At 39.2% G+C, this 18,100-nt stretch overlaps 1 non-coding gene across 1 annotated transcript; it reads left to right on the plus strand.

Annotated features, from left to right (window-relative positions):
• Window positions 1-8,165: 8,165 nt before the first annotated feature.
• On the plus strand, window positions 8,166-8,272 carry Gm25173. The gene has a single exon (XR_003955554.1). It is a non-coding gene; the product is annotated as a U6 spliceosomal RNA (small nuclear RNA).
• Window positions 8,273-18,100: the final 9,828 nt, after the last annotated feature.

Below are 18,100 nucleotides of genomic sequence, written 5' to 3' on the forward strand. Positions count from 1 at the left end.
CAGAAGTCTAGCATGCTGGGGTTAACTATCTACCAAGATGGAGATGCCCCAGTGAATGCACAGGCCAGATTTAAGTGAGGAATTAGGGGAATTCCAGGAGGAGATAGGTGACCTTTTTCTTAATCTGTCTGATCTATCTCTAGAGACATTCCAGGACCATTGATGGGCTATGCGGGGCTGAAAATGTTGCTGAGGAAATTGGAAAATGTTGCTGGCCAATTGTCCTTGCCTCAGGTCACATAGTGGGGCAGCTTCTCATCCCAGGGCAGTTTCTCACTGACTCTCTGAAGCATGGGTTTTTTTTTTTCCAGTAACTGGCTTGCCTGGGACTTGCCCAGTTTTTGGACATAGAGATTTAAGTCTAATCTCCTTCACTGCCAATTTGAAGCCCATTATGGAGTCAACCTGTCTCAGGCTTCCATGCAGGGACATCTCTGACATACACTTAACCTTTTTTAATGGTGGAAGGAGATTCCACAATCCCTTTCTCATATCTCTAAAGCCAGAAACACATGGTTGAAGTTGTCAATTTCTGTTGCCTACTGGGGCTGAAAGGTAGTCTTCTCATTCAGTTATATCTGCATCAGCTTTCTGTTTCCAGTGGTTTCCTTCACCACTTACAGGAGAATGTTTTGTAACTCTCTGTGTGTAAAACAGTCAGGTTGACCTTGAACTCAGAAATATGCCTGCCTTTCCCCTCTGAATGCTGAGATTAAAGGCATAGGTTTCTACTGCTTGGAAATAAGCTTTTCTTTAATTCCCTTTTATAAGTTTGAAGCTTAGCTGTGTGTGGTCTTGTTCTGTGGCTACCACTCCCTTTATACTATTTAATACCAGGTTTTTCTTTAAACTTTTTCCTGGTGGTCCTTTTCTCTTCAAATTGCACATTTTGTATTTTATTTTGCTCAGCTTGCTCCTTTTCATTGTAGATATACATAAGCATGGCCACTAATAACCGAGCAACACACTCATACTAGGCTGGCTGGAAATCTCCTCTTCCAAATCTCTTAATTCATAACCTCAGGAAGAAGTTTTGGAAAAGGGCAAAAAGCAGCAATATTCTTGAAGCAAATATCACAAGGATGGTCTTTAGGCCATGTACTGGCTAGTTTTGTGTCAACTTGACACAGCTGGAGTTATCACAGAGAAAGGAGCTTTAGTTGAGGAAATGCCTCCATGAGATACAACTGTAAGGCATTTTCTCAATTAGTGATCAAGGGGGAAAGGCCCCTTGTGGGTGGGACTATCTCTGGGCTGGTAGTCTTGGGTTCTATAAGAGAGCAGGCTGAACAAGCCAAGGGAAGCAAGCCAGTAAAGAGCATCCCTCCATGGCTTCTGCATCAGCTCCTGCTTCCTGACCTGCTTGAGTTCCAGTCCTGATTTCCTTGGTGATGAACAGCACTGTGGAAATGTAAGCCGAATAAACCCTTTTCTCCCCAACTTGCTTCTTGGTCATGATGTTTGTGCAGGAATAACAACTCTGACCAAGACAGGCCACTAATAATATTCTCATCTGAAATCTCTTTCATCAGCCCCCCCCCCCCCAAACACACACACACACACACATTTCAAATTACTCTCAGCACAACTGTCTCTCATGATTCTATCAGTATGACCCATTAAGCCACACTTAAGGTATTCAACTTAGTCAAAAGTCAGTAAGTCCACATGACTTCAAACAAAACCATGGCCAGGCTTAACACAACAATACTCAAGTCTCTGGTAACAAATTCTATTGTAGTTTGTGGTTCTAGTTCTGTGAAGAAACCCAATAATCACAACAACTCTTAAAAAGGAAAATATTTAATTGGGGTTAGTTTACAGTTTAGAGGTTTCATCCATCATCATCATGGCAGAAAGAATGGTGACACAGAGGCAAATATGGTATTGGATAAGGAACCAAAATATCTATATTTGTATCAGCAGGCAGCAGAGAAAGTATAGACCACTTTACCTGACTGGAGTTTCTGAAACATCAACTTCTGCCTCAGTGATATACTTACTTCCCCTACAAGGACTCCTCCATATCAGTACCACTTTCTATGAGCTTATAGAGGCTATGTTCACATAAAGCACCACACCAACCTACTTTACTTTCTTCCTAACACAGAGGAAACAAAAGCATATTTTGGAAATAAGGTATGATCCAATTTAATGTATTTCAGAAGAACAAATGAAAAAAAAACCAGCATTAAGGGACAGCTAGAAAAAAACAGACTGCACAAATGATGCATCCAGCCCAAGGTAGATGTCCAGAAGATGTATTCAATTTAATTACAACAAAATGGTAAGTAAATACTCCTATTAAAAATGTGGAGGCATAAATAAATGTTTCAAAAAGGAACTTATGTAAATGAACAATACATGTAACAAAACAACAGCTCCACAGTAATAATCACAAAGCAAATGCTAATACACACTCCAATGTGATGCACATAACTCCAGTAGTAAGACTTACTTTGAAAAGTCTAAAGCTAGTTGTGGTGAGGAGAAGGTTGAGAAAAGACCAATCCTTTTTGGTGAAATAAAAATCAATGCATTCTTTAGGAATAGAAATTTCAAACCAGAAAACATTCTTCAAAAAATATTATCTCATATATGAACATCAGGAAACAGTTGAATTAATTCATCAGTTATATAACTCTCCCAAGTTCATTGCAGAAATGACTACTCATAGCAGAGCATATAAGAAAACAACTGCAACAGCAAGGGATTAGTGGGTTTGTACAATGGAATATTATTTAACCATAAACTATAACATGATCCTACCATTTATAATAACAGGAAAGATAGGGCTCTAAAAACATGTTTTTGTAGAATATATTAGTTTAAAATGAGTATTGAGTGCCATGCTTCAGTGGCGATTTGGAGGGTGGAGTACAATATACAGGGTTTGCTCTCTGCTTCCCACATAAGGGAATCTGGTATCGGGCTCTGAGCCTCAGGCTTGGCATCAAGTACATATACTTGCTAAGCCATCCTGCCAGCCTGAAACTAGAGAACTACAGTTCAATGAATCAAGATAGGTGCAGACTGATAAGAGACACTTGATCTTGCTAGAGGTGAATATAGAAAACTTCATCTCCTACAAACGGACAGTCGAATGATAGCTACAAAATACTGGTGAGAAAAGAGGAGAGCTAGTGAGAGTATCCAGCTTCCTTGCTCCCTCATACAGTGCTATGAATATGGAGAATGGTAATTTACCCCATAAATTTAATAATCTAGTTCAAAAGGTTTTTATTTGTTTTCATCATACAGAAGTGATAAATGCCTGAGGAGATAGCGGTGTTGACAAGCATACAATGGAAACATCATTGGAATCACACACAGTGCCTCATCCATATGCATAAACTCTGTTTCTGTTACAAAATGTTCAAAGAGAACAAAAATAGTCAGTGTTCATACTGCTGAAGATTAAAAGTGTAAAGAAATCAGTTACAATACATGAAAGTTTTAAACTATGCTAGCCACAGCGCCTAAAGTTGAGGTTCAGATCTCTCAGCGAGTCTAACCTTCACTAGCTCTTGGTCATATGAAAAAAAAAAAATAGAGCATACTATGCTGTGCTGGTGAGCACAGTTGTCCAGTTAAGCATGTCTCCATAGCCACTTCAATGAGTTCAGATGTGGTGAGTGGTTAAGTATGACTAGAAATGTAAGACTCTGATGAGCCTTAGCTATTGGGGACCCCACCCCCAACCCCCAGTGGACCATGTGGAGTAGGAGATTGATGCAAAAGCAAGAGGAGTTTATTGTTCTAGTGTGCTGCAGTTGTCCTGCACACAAAGGAGAGGCAATGACCCCGAACAGCCTGTTCAGTCAGTTTTTATACACTTTTCAGAGATAGACCAGAGCAGCAACCATGAGGCACAATATGATTGTTAGAATAGTGTGACTTTAAACCTGATTGGTTCTTATGGAATGAGGTAGCAAGGGCTACTCTTATCTTATCAACACTTGGTCTCCCCTGTGGTCTTCCTGAGGAATGTAATCAGTCTCTCACTTCTGGAGGAAAAGAGTACCTTCATGTTCTGGGACCTGGTGGAATTTTCCAAAGGCTCTGACCTAACCTCTTCAGAAACAACAACAACAACAATAACAACAACATCAACAAAAAACCAAGTATGAGTCAGCCCATTTCCAGGACCCCAAGTAGAGCTTAGGCTAATCAAGTAAACAACCTGAGGCTATTAAGATATTATTAGGTATTCTAATAATGTGAAGACCTAGAATCCAGAAAGTAACACCCCTGGAAGCAGAAAGAAAATCCTGGCTTTTGCTTTTAAAACTGGCCCTTCCATTTTAGGCGGAATTCAGTCCCAAATGCCTCCATGGAGAATGTGGTCAACTACTTCATTTTTTTAAAAATTAACAAAATACAACCCGTATTTAGACCAGTTGTCGTTTTCTGTTTTTCTCAAAATTTATAAGATTATCAAAAGAGAAGCTAATAACACAATCAAACTAAAACTCAAAATAATACTAGAAAATGGAACAAGTTGCAAAACATATTTGTAACTTTCTACATTTTTGACCTCTGTGTCAATATGTATACAAAATATGCATACTTATTGGGCTTATATCAATAGATGTGTATCTATGTGCTTGAATGTTTTAACATGTAGGAAACCACTTCTCCAAATTAATATAGAACTGGTCTTTTATTGAATAACCACATCTGTTTAAGTGAGTTCTTATTAGGTACAAAGATGTGAAATCATAATTTAGAGGAAATCTCAGTTCCAGCAAACACACAGACACACACACAATATGAAGTCCATTCTGAATTCAGAGAGGAAAGAAAGTAATAATTCTTTTTTCTACTTTTTTAATTGGAGAAGAATGTTTCGTATTTACAAAGAGGTTGCATCACCCCCTGCCCCTAACAGGGTTTGTAAGAGTGCCAGGAAAGGAGGTTTATTTAGAGCTTTTCTAACATAGTTGTTGGTCTTCTCTAACCCTCTGGTAGGAATGCTACCTCACAACCTCCCACTCTGAGCTAATTTACAGTTGGCACAAAGAAGATAACGGAAAACAAAACAAAACAAAAGAAAACAAAGAAAGACACAAATGGCAGGCATCTTCAGTTCTTGCTCCCCAGGTTCAGTGATGCAGTAGGACCTTGGCATAGCTGAAAGTTTTGTTGAGTAAGGAAGATGAAATGATTTGCATAAAAGTTTAACAAGGTGGAGGAGACATGTATGGGCATTACCTGTGAGTAATCATCTTTGATAGGAAACAAAACATGAAAAGGTGAAGAACCCTAAGATGAAACTAAGGTGAAAAGCTGTTTTAAAGAATTCGTATCATTCAAATTTAGGCCAAGACGAAACATCAACATACAGCCAGCTGTGACTACAGAGGAAGGCCAGAACATGCTTAGTGATTTTATAGGTGCATCTAGCAGCAGCCTGGCCCTACTCCTTTGCTACCTTCATGGTTTGTATTTGTAAGTATGCTTTCTCTATTCCCTTGGTATCTTTTACCTTTTTTTGAAACTAGGAAGAAGGAAGTCTAAGTAACTTAGAGCTTCTTTTGATGTTCCTAAGAAAATGATGAAACTCATCTCAGACTCCACTGGAAGATGAGCAAAGGCATCCACTTCAGGTCTGAGTCTAACTGGCTCCCATGTTTGTCTGTACTACTGAGCTCTGCACTCATATATTTGCCTTTTCTTGAAAGCAAAATTGAGCACAGAGCTCAGCCATTAAAACGCTAAGTCTCAAAAATAAAACAGCAATAATTCTTGGTAGGTTTGCTGAGGAAAATCCCACTGCATTTCTGACATCCTTCTAGTCAAAGATAACATTTTTAAAGGTTCAATTGGCCCCCTGTGTTTTCCTTAACTAGACACCTGAGAACAAAACACCAACTGCTAAGCCATTTCTTAGCCTGTGTACTAGAGACTTAATCCATTTACTCCCTGCCATGAGATTCTGCCAGCAGGAAGCCAGAACATATTAATTAAATGCTTCAATTCATTATTTAAATGCTCAGATTCCATTGCTTCCAAACAAAATGTCCAGTGCAAAATGTTTTAGGGTTTTGAAAAGTGAGAAAAGAAAACGATTTTCTTAGAGACCAAGTTAAAACATAATCCTCTAGGAGCTACATATGTGTGAATATTAGCAAAGCAATGCAAAATTGGAGCTAAAGCTATAATAAGCATATGGCCTTTAATATAAAATGTTTTGAGTAGATTTCTTGAAGCTCCACAATTTTTTTTTTTTTAGAATCTCATCAACAAACTAAACAACATCTCAAAGTTTAAAGTTGGAAGAGCTGACTTCAGAGTTTACTGAATAAACGTGTGCCACTTCTAGATCCCTGGGAGCCACACATTTGAGGAGAACTGACTTCTTTAGGTTGTCCTCTGACCTGTACATGTGTACCATAGTTCCTGCACATGTGCATGTGCTCCTGCTGTCACACACACACACACACACACACAAATAGATAAGTGAATAAAAAATTAAAATATAATAAATAAATCTCACTTTACAAGAAAGAAATACCACACATCACAGTCATGAAGCAATTTTTACTATAGGATATTCCTTCACTCTGAAGTATATCATTTACAATGAGAGTTGTTGTACATGATCATGTTCTTTTATATGGTACAGAATCAACTACTATATAGTGTGTGGCTCTAAAGTCTTTGCCAAACTTCCATGATAATATAGACTTTTGTTCATACCATCAAATATAGTATCAAAAATTTAGAAAATTTATTTTATATGTGTATATGTTTATACTTGTTTGAAAACATTTATTAAAGTGTTTTACATTGTGTGTGTATGTGTGTGAGTGTGTGTGTGTTTGAGTTCCTGTGTGTATGTAAAGCAACTTAGTCCTAGTCCTAACAATTAACTTAAAAGTAAAAGAGCTTTCTCAGGTAGAATTTTTAAAAATGTGTTTTTTCTGGTTTCTAAATGAGGGAAAAATCAATGAAGAAAATAAGAAATGTTTCTTAAAGAGGAAAGGGTGGCAGTCCAATGTTCTTTACTGGGCACTCCCTGACATATCTAGATAAAGAAGAGCAGGGAACTGATCTCGCACAAAGAGCTGTATCAACTGAAAAATATTTACTGTTCCTATTAAAAATGAATTAACCCAAACAGACAGCCTTTTAATTGAAATCTTTATCACATTACCTTCCTATTTAAATGCAAATGTAAAATCCTTTTTACAAACTAATAGAAATCAGAAAATGAAAGGTGAACTCCACTTACTAATGACTCTGTCACCCTAGGCAGCCCAGGTCTGATGTCATGTGAAATGCTCAGAGCCTTACAGAGTCTTTCTGAGGCTTCACCATATCTTACCACTTGCTTTAGGATTTCCTAGAATAAATGCTTATTACAAATATTTGATTTTATTTTTATGCTAATTGATATGTGAGATATTTTATTACCATATTAGAATAGAAAATAATTTGTCTCTCCAAGTTACTTTCTGCATCACCACAATTTACTATGTTTTAACATCTTTTTCTAACAAAGTATTAATCAGAATTTGCTACAAACATAGCTTTACTTGAAATTTGAGAGAACAATGCATTTCTTAGATACTAAGAACAGACATAGACTGAGAGAGGCAGATTGATGATGGACTTCATGGGTCTTTATATAAGGAATCCATGAAGGATTCTGTTGCATTGAATTCTTCAATTTGGCATTAAACCCTAAAGAAGGGCTGGCTCCTGCTTGTATAAAATCTCCCTCATATTCCTTTGAATTTTATAGCCATGAATTTCTTATTTAGTTGCTAAAACATTTTTTTTGAAAATTATTCTAAGAGTTATATGATCTGAAGCTTAAAAGTGCATGCTTTTCACATCAAGTATTGTCCAGAAAGCTGCAGGCTAAGGGCTAGGAGTTGCAGATTAGCTTGGGATTTGATACAATGTGCAGTGATCTGTCAATTTAATGTCTATTCATGGAAGTTTGCTGTACCATATACCACTTGTCCTTTCTTTTGCCACTTATCCTGAATGTTCAAGAGCACATTCTCTTAATAAGGAAGAGAGAGATTCACAATATGTATTCGCTAGAAAATGAAAATATTAGTCACAGGCACTGAATAGTCTTAATCTCTAGAAGATCCTCAGAATTCAGTCTATTCCATAGTTGCCTACCATTTATTAAGAAATTGTATGCTGTGCTCGCTTCGGCAGCACATATACTAAAATTGGAACGATACAGAGAAGATTAGCATGGCCCCTGCGCAAGGATGACACGCAAATTCGTGAAGCATTCCATATTTTTGGGAGACAGCACATACTAGCAGCTTGACAACACATCTAAAAGCCCTAGAAAAAAAGGAAGCAAATTCACCCAAGAGGAGTAGACGGCAGGAAATAATCAAACTCAGGGGTGAAATCAACCAAGTGGAAACAAGAAGAACTATTTAAAGAATTAACCAAACGAGGAGATGGTTCTTTGAGAAAATCAACAAGATAGATAAACCTTTAGCTAGACTCACTAAAGGGCACAGGGACAAAATCCTAATTAACAAAATCAGAAATAAAAAGGGAGACATAACAACAGATCCTGAAGAAATCCAAAACACCATCAGATCCTTCTACAAAAGGCTATACTCAACAAAACTAGAAAACCTGGACGAAATGGACAAATTTCTGGACAGATACCAGGTACCAAAGTTGAATCAGGATCAAGTTGATCATCTAAACAGTCCCATATCACCTAAAGAAATAGAAGCAGTTATTAATAGTCTCCCAACCAAAAAAAGCCCAGGACCAGATGGGTTTAGTGCAGAGTACTATCAGACCTTCAAAGAAGATCTAATTCCAGTTCTGCACAAACTATTTCACAAAATAGAAGTAGAAGGTACTCTACCCAACTCATTTTATGAAGCCACTATTACTCTGATACCTAAACCACAGAAAGACCCAACAAAGATAGAGAACTTCAGACCAATTTCTCTTATGAATATCGATGCAAAAATCCTCAATAAAATTCTCGCTAACCGAATCCAAGAACACATTAAAGCAATCATCCATCCTGACCAAGTAGGTTTTATTCCAGGGATGCAGGGATGGTTTAATATACGAAAATCCATCAATGTAATCCATTATATAAACAAACTCAAAGACAAAAACCACATGATCATCTCGTTAGATGCAGAAAAAGCATTTGACAAGATCCAACACCCATTCATGATAAAAGTGTTGGAAAGATCAGGAATTCAAGGCCCATACCTAAACATGATAAAAGCAATCTACAGCAAACCAGTAGCCAACATCAAAGTAAATGGAGAGAAGCTGGAAGCAATCCCACTAAAATCAGGGACTAGACAAGGCTGCCCACTTTCTCCCTACCTTTTCAACATAGTACTTGAAGTATTAGCCAGAGCAATTCGACAACAAAAGGAGATCAAGGGGATACAAATTGGAAAAGAGGAAGTCAAAATATCACTTTTTGCAGATGATATGATAGTATATATAAGTGACCCTAAAAATTCTACCAGAGAACTCCTAAACCTGATAAACAGCTTCGGTGAAGTAGCTGGATATAAAATAAACTCAAACAAGTCAATGGCCTTTCTCTATACAAAGAATAAACAGGCTGAGAAAGAAATTAGGGAAACAACACCCTTCTCAATAGTCACAAATAATATAAAATACCTTGGCGTGACTCTAACTAAGGAAGTGAAAGATCTGTATGATAAAAACTTCAAATCTCTGAAGAAAGAAATTAAGGAAGATCTCAGAAGATGGAAAGATCTCCCATGCTCATGGATTGGCAGGATCAACATTGTAAAAATGGCTATCTTGCCAAAAGCAATCTACAGATTCAATGCAATTCCCATCAAAATTCCAACTCAATTCTTCACCGAACTGGAAGGAGCAATTTGCAAATTTGTCTGGAATAACAAAAAACCTAGGATAGCAAAAAGTTTTCTCAAGGATAAAAGAACTTCTGGCGGAATCACCATGCCAGACCTAAAGCTTTACTACAGAGCAATTGTGATAAAAACTGCATGGTACTGGTATAGAGACAGACAAGTAGACCAATGGAATAGAATTGAAGACCCAGAAATGAACCCACACACCTATGGTCACTTGATCTTCGACAAGGGAGCTAAAACCATCCAGTGGAAGAAAGACAGCATTTTCAACAATTGGTGCTGGCACAACTGGTTGTTATCGTGTAGAAGAATGAGAATTGATCCATACTTATCTCCTTGTACTAAGGTCAAATCTAAGTGGATCAAGGAACTTCACATAAAACCAGAGACACTGAAACTTATAGAGGAGAAAGTGGGGAAAAGCCTTGAAGATATGGGCACAGGGGAAAAATTCCTGAACAGATCAGCAATGGCTTGTGCTGTAAGATCGAGAATTGACAAATGGGACCTAATGAAACTCCAAAGTTTCTGCAAGGCAAAAGACACCGTCAATAAGACAAAAAGACCACCAACAGATTGGGAAAGGATCTTTACCTATCCTAAATCAGATAGGGGACTAATATCCAACATATATAAAGAACTCAAGAAGGTGGACTTCAGAAAATCAAATAACCCCATTAAAAAATGGGGCTCAGAACTGAACAAAGAATTCTCACCTGAGGAATACCGAATGGCAGAGAAGCACCTGAAAAAATGTTCAACATCCTTAATCATCAGGGAAATGCAAATCAAAACAACCCTGAGATTCCACCTCACACCAGTCAGAATGGCTAAGATCAAAAATTCAGGTGACAGCAGATGCCAGCGTGGATGTGGAGAAAGAGGAACACTCCTCCATTGCTGGTGGGAGTGCAGGCTTGTACAACCACTCTGGAAATCAGTCTGGCGGTTCCTCAGAATATTGGACATAGTACTACCGGAGGATCCAGCAATACCTCTCCTGGGCATATATCCAGAAGATGCCCCAACTGGTAAGAAGGACACATGCTCCACTATGTTCATAGCAGCCTTATTTATAATAGCCAGAAGCTGGAAAGAACCCAGATGCCCCTCAACAGAGGAATGGATACAGAAAATGTGGTACATCTACACAATGGAGTACTACTCAGCTATTAAAAAGAATGAATTTATGAAATTCCTAGCCAAATGGATGGACCTGGAGGGCATCGTCCTGAGTGAGGTAATACATTCACAAAGAAACTCACACAATATGTACTCACTGATAAGTGGATATTAGCCCCAAACCTAGGATACCCAAGATATAAGATATAATTTGCTAAACACATGAAACTCAAGAAGAATGAAGACTGAAGTGTGGACACTATGCCCCTCCTTAGATTTGGGAACAAAACACCCATGGAAGGAGTTACAGAGACAAAGTTTGGAGCTGAGATGAAAGGATGGACCATGTAGAGACTGCCATATCCAGGGATCCACCCCATAATCAGCATCCAAACGCTGACACCATTGCATACACTAGCAAGATTTTATTGAAAGGACCCAGATGTAGCTGTCTCTTGTGAGACTATGCCGGGGCCTAGCAAACACAGAAGTGGATGCTCACAGTCAGCTAATGGATGGATCATAGGGCTCCCAATGGAGGAGCTAGAGAAAGTAGCCAAGGAGCTAAAGGGATCTGCAACCCTATAGGTGGAACAACATTATGAACTAACCAGTACCCCGGAGCTCTTGACTCTAGCTGCATATATATCAAAAGATGGCCTAGTCGGCCATCACTGGAAAGAGAGGCCCATTGGACTTGCAAACTTTATATGCCCCAGTACAGGGGAACACCAGGGCCAAAAAGGGGGAGTGGGTGGGCAGGGGAGTGGGGGTGGGTGGATATGGGGGACTTTTGGTATAGCATTGGAAATGTAAATGAGCTAAATACCTAATAAAAATGGAAAAAAAAGAAAAGAAAAAAAATAAACTATTCATATTATCTAAAAAAAAAAGAAATTGTATGCTGATAGTCTATTAGTAATTATTAACACAAAAATTGTTATGAGATATAGTTATGTATAATATTTAGAAAACAATAATAGTAGAAATCAATTTCAGGTTTGTTTGTGTTTTGTTTTGTTTTGTTTGGGAGTCCTCCTTGAATCCATGGCTTGATGCTGCTTTTACTCTTTGAAGAAGGAGCCCTAAAAATACTATGTAATAAGGGCTAGACAATGATCTGCTCCTGGACTTTAGAGGTAGCTCAGATACGGATATCACAGGATTATAGGTCTCTGCTTCCACTCAGAGCATCACTCAGAGTAGGCAGGAGATGGCTGAGCCCAGGACTTGGATTAAATAATTTTGATTCCAAGTGGGTGCCAGAGGCTGGGAGAGACAAAGCCTTCTCTGGGAGATTTATGCGATGCTAACTTGTATGAAGCCCCCCCCCCCCATTCTTACAGCAATCTTTGATGAAGTGACAGTCCTTGCTTGTCCAAATGCTTTAATTAAGGGCAAAGGTAAATGAATACACCTTACTCAGGATGAACCAGGGACTATACCTCTTTTGGAAAGGAATGCCCAGGAAGAGAAGCTCATTGGCTTTATACATGTGACCTATCTAGATACCTCATTAGCATGGAGAATTCTAGGGTTTTATGCTACATAACTGATTGTTGTGGTACTCTTAGTGGGGTGTCATGGTTATGTATTCTAGAGCAGGTCATTTATCAGGGAGCTATCCCCACACCTACAATGCTAATTCTGAGGCTCACAAAGTTTCGGGGGTTCAGGCTCACTCATCCTTACAAGTCCTTTTATCTGGTGACATGGTTCATTGGCCCACATGAAAGTATTTTAGTCTAGTAAAAATAGTAGAAAAGTAGTTACCACATGTAGATCTCTAAAAGTGTGTGTGTGTGTGTGTGTGTGTGTGTGTGTGTGTGTGTGTGTGTGTGTGTTCATTTTTTTCTGGGCTTGCTGCAAGTCTGTACAGAGCAACAGCATTTTCTCCTGTTGTATACATTGCATTCTATCCCTAGTCAACTCTACTCATTTCACACTGTCATCTAATGCAGTAACTCTCTCATATAGGAAATACAAGAGAATTTTTGAGCTATTGCTACAGTTTAGATATAGTTAAAGTGTGATTCCAAACAGCCCTGTGCTAGAAATGGTCTCTATGTGGCAGCTTCAATGTGATAGAGCATTTAAAGGCATATTTAAGTAGAAAGTTGGTATAGTATTGGATTTTGCACACTTTACAGGAATTAATATATTTTTCTTAAAGGATGGTAAGCTCCCATAAGAAAGGTTTGTGGTAAAAGCAAAATCTAGCCCCTATATGTTCCTTCATGTTATTTTCCTTCTGCCCAGATATGACACATACACAGTATTTCACCAGAATACAACTCGAATTTCAAAATATTGAGTTCTTAAAAGAAACTTATTTTAAAAAAAAATAAAAAACTTATTTTTAAAAAAAAATAAAAAAACTTATTTTTTTATAATTTTTAAAAACTTATTTTTTATTTTATTTATTTATATTTCAAATGTTATCTTCCTTCTTTGTTTCAACTCCAAAACCTCCTATCTTAATTCCCTCCCACCCTGCTTCTATGTGGATATTCCCTTAGCCACTCACCCACTCTTGCCTCACTGCCCTAGCATGCCCCTACACTGGGCATCAAGCTTTACAGGACCAAGAACCTCCCCTCACAATGATTCCAGATAAGGCCATCCTCTGCTACGTATAAAGCTGGAGCCATGGGTCCCTCCATGTGTATTCTTTGGTTGGTGGTTTAATCTCTGAGAGCTCTGGGGAAGGGGGGCTGGTTGGTTGATATTATTGTTCTGCCTATGGGCTTGCAAACCCATTCAGTTCCTTCATTTCTTCCCCTAAACCCCCCAATGTGGTCACCATGCTCAGTCCAGTGGTTGACTGCAAGCATCTACATCTCTATCTGTAAGGCTTTGGCAAGGCCTCTCAGGAGACATCTGTCATATGTATCAGGCACCTGTCACCAAGCACTTCTTTGCATCAGCAATAATGACTGGGTTTGGTGGTTGCAAATGGGATGGATCTCCAGGTAGTACAGTCTCTGTATGGTTTTTCCTTCAGTCTTTGCTCTACTCTTTGTTGCTGTATTTTCTTTAGACAGGAGCAATTCTGGATTAAAATTTTGAGATGGGTGGGTGGCCCCATCCCTCAACCGGGGCCTGTAACTTACCTCTGGATATGGTCTATAAAGGTTCTCTCTCCCCTTTCTTGGGTATATCTCTCTCCCCTTTGTTGGGTAATGACATCCCCTTTGGGTTCTGGGAGACTCTTGCTTTACTGACATCTGGAACTTTCTGGTGGCTAACCCCAGTTCCCCATGCCACATTGCTGCACACCTCTGTTCAATTTCCTGATCATCTATACATCTCCCTGTCTCCCACACCAGATCCTTTCTCCCTTTTTTTCTCCCACTCCTCTCTTCCTCTCAAGTCCCTTTCACCCTATTTCTCCCATAATTATTTTGTTCCCCCTTCTAAGTAGGATTGAAGCATCCACACTTTGGTCTTCCTTATTCTTTAGCTAGTCTCTAAGTTTTATCATAGGTATCTGTACTGACTAGTATTATGTCAACTTGACACAGTTGGAGTTATCACAGAGAAAGGAGCTTCAGTTGAGGAAATGCCTCCATGAGATCCAACTGTAAGGCATTTTCTCAATTAGTGATCAAGGGGGAAAGGCCCCTTGTGGGTGGGACCATCTCTTGGCTGGTAGTCTTGGTTCTATAAGAGAGCAGGCTGAGCAAGCCAGGGGAAGCAAGCCAGTAAAGAACATCCCTCCATGGCCTCTGCATCAGCTCCTGCTTTCTGACCTGCTTGAGTTCCAGTCCTGACTTCCTTGGTGATGAACAGCAGTTTGGACATATAAGCTGAATAAACCCTTTCCTCCCCAACTTGCTTTTTGGTCATGATTTTTGTGCAGGAATAGAAACCCTGACTAAGACAAATTGGTACCAGCAGCGTGGGGTATTCCTGTGACAACCTGACCATGTTTTGGGGAGGACTGTGGAAAGACTTTGGAACTTTGGACTAGAAGATCCATTCGGTGTTAAGAGCTCTGTCAGATGTTGTGTAGGTAATGTTGTGAACAGTGCAGAAGATGCAGGCCTGGCTTGTGAAATTTCAGAGGGAAAATTAAAGACTTTTCAGGGCCATTGGTATTTTGGAGTTTGATTATTCTGTGGTTCTGGTTAGGTGGGGCTGAAGAATGAGCTGTGATTAACAAGATACCAGAATTACTAAAGCAAAACCTTTGCATTACTGGGACTATTGATGCCGGTTATCTAGAGCTAAGAAATTAACGGTTATTAAGAGACCAGCATCATTGAGGTGACATCTTCTGGGAAGTTTTCTGAGAGCACAGAGGATGTGCTCCAGAGGTAGCCAAGGTTGTACCTTATGCTGTGGCTGGACTTAAGAGTTACCCATGTGGTACTGGTTTTGAAGGCATGAAGGGGTCATGCAGAGCAGCTGAGGCTCAGCACTGTGAGAGGCCATTGAAGGCCATTGGTGACCATGCAGCCTCAGTTGCAATTGATGCCCCAGGACTGAATGGGTCATGCAAAGGAGTTGGCACCACAAGAGAGCCTATGAGAGGCTATTGTTGAAGCCAAGTTACATTGGAAGACAGCAGTGTTTGGAGATGCTAGTACCATGAGATGACTACCAAGAACAGCAGCAGTAGTGGAGTATAGGTGGCTGGAGCCTAGAAGACAATGTGTATGCTACAAAGGGCATGGCTCAAGAAAGTGACCCAAGCCCTCGGAGGAGCTCAGAAGATCGTGAGTTGGATCCCAGACATTGGATAGTTGGAGATTGATTTTGCTTTTGATTGTGACTAGGCCGTGATATTTTTCCCTCTTGAAGAAAGTTTTTTTAGTGAAGCCCACAATTAAGAGACTTTGAATTTTAAAGTACTTTGAATTTTAAAAGATACTGGATATTTTTAAAGGATTGAACTTTAATATGTAAAGACTGTGAGACTTTTAAAGTTGTTTAGATCTTGGGGATGAATAAGAAACTAAGGGTTGAGGCTAAGAAACTAAGGGTTGAGGCTTACTAGTGATGCATTTGTGTGTCAAGTTGACAAGGGGTCAATTGTACTGGCTAGGTTTGTGTGTCAACTTGACACCGCTGGAGTTATCACAGAGAAAGGAGCTTCATTTGGGGAAATGCCTCCAAAGACTTCCCACTGAGCCCCAGGTGGGTATTCCTCTGACCTACTCTAGGGGGGTTGGCAAAGGGGCAGCCATACCTGGGGAGTCCTAAAGCCACCAGGGTTATAAGAGGGAGGGATGAGGGAAGAGAGGTTCCCAACAGCTGCAAGAGTGAGAGCAGTGGATCTTGATGAGCAGAAACTCTCTATGGTTTTAGAGCTTTATTATAGAAATGCAGGGGGAAAGAGAAGAGAAAGACACACAGAGAGAGAGAGAGAGAGAGAGAGAGAGAGAGAGAGAGAGAGAGAGAGAGAGAGAGAGAAGAGGAGAAAGGAGAGGAGAAGACAAAAACAGAGGAGAGAGGAGAGAAGACAAAAAGAGATTAATGAGGGTAAGAGTGAGGTGTAAGAAGTAAAAGAGACAAGTAAGAGAGTGAGAAGTGAGAGAGTAAGGTGGGGCTGAACAGCCTTTTTTATGGTCTTTCCTGTTGCTAGGTAACTGGGGAGGAGTTTAGCCTGAAGGTCAGAAGCTTGGGCCATTGCCTATGTGACTTCTAGCCATGTTTCTCTAATTGCTAGTGCTTCAAATACAGCTTCAGCAAGAGCTCCCTTGCTGCTTTGATTCTTTACCAGCAACTCTCTTCACAATTCATTGTAGAAGAGGAAGGAAAGGTTTTCAAATATAGTATTAACACAGAATTGAACAGGATGCTTCTATACCAAACATGCTGCTCTAAATATATACCATGCAACAAATTATCACCCCAGACATAAAGGGCTGATTCATAGCAAGACTTGCTATTGCACAACTCCCCACATCTCTCTCTCTTATTCCTTATTTCCCTCTGTTTCATTTTGTTGCTTGATATTAACCAAGATCCAAATACTCAAAGGGCTGTTCTCTGTTGTTATGCCCCACTAATGTATTTTATATTTTGTTTGCTCTGGACAGTCTTTCAGGTTTCAGCCCCCTACCACTGGATGGAGATTGCTCATTTACCTAGCAGATTTTTGTTAATAGTGTCTGACTTGAATGTTTTACAGCTCTATTGTTAGAGAGGTATAAGGATTCCTCTGAGAAGTTGAAGTATATTTTCTTTTAATCCCACCCACGAATATTACAATATCAAATATTTTTCATTGAAAAGGACATGTCTGAGTGGCCCATATTTCCACACAGCTTTTCCGTCACTCTGTATAAACCATCTATAAATTAGGGATTTTCTTGCATCTTATATTATTGATGATTTTCTCTTTTGTCTTTTAAGTAAAGTTAAAATAAACTTTGGTGCTGGAATTTCCAGAAAAATTTAATGTTAATTATCAAGTTGAATTTTGTTATAGTCTTTTTAAGCTTCTAAGACAACAACAAAATGTATTTCCAAGTCACTTTACTTATTGTAAACTTTATTCCCAGTTCTTTATTACCAGTTTGTTGTTTTTGTTTTTCGGTTTTTTCTTACTCATAAGTTTAAGGCATGTTTTTCAGATTTTTTTTTTTGTTTGTTCGTTTGTTTGTTTTTGCCATGTCCTTCTTGGTCTCTCAATAGAAATGCTTTCCATTTCTCTCCTGTTCTGTTCCTCCTGGATGTCTCCTGTTCTCTTGTTTAGTCGTGTCTTTCAGTTTAAGCACATTTTAGATGTGCTTAGTTTTTATCTTCCAAAGACTTGAAGAAGCTCAGAGGTACTTTTCTTGCTGCCCTCACCAGGAGGCAATCGAGGTGGCACGAGATTTATTATCTAATACCTAAGCCATCTGAGGTCTAAGATTGTTCAGAAATTTCAGAGAAAGCTTTTTCTGACCTGTTTGTAAATGATCTTTCAGGAATATTTATGTCTTTCTGTTGGTGGACAACAATTGTTTTACCCGATCTTGGTAACCCTTGTCATCCCTGCTGGATATTGTGCCTTGTGATCTTCTGCCCAGAGAAGGAGGCTCTGCTCTACAGACTATGAAGTCCAACTGTGATTAGGAATTACAGCACTAGGTCCCTAAAGAATCATCCAT

The sequence above is a fragment of the Mus musculus genome, chromosome 4, assembly GCF_000001635.26.
Source record: "Mus musculus strain C57BL/6J chromosome 4, GRCm38.p6 C57BL/6J".
Lineage (NCBI taxonomy): Eukaryota > Metazoa > Chordata > Mammalia > Rodentia > Muridae > Mus > Mus musculus.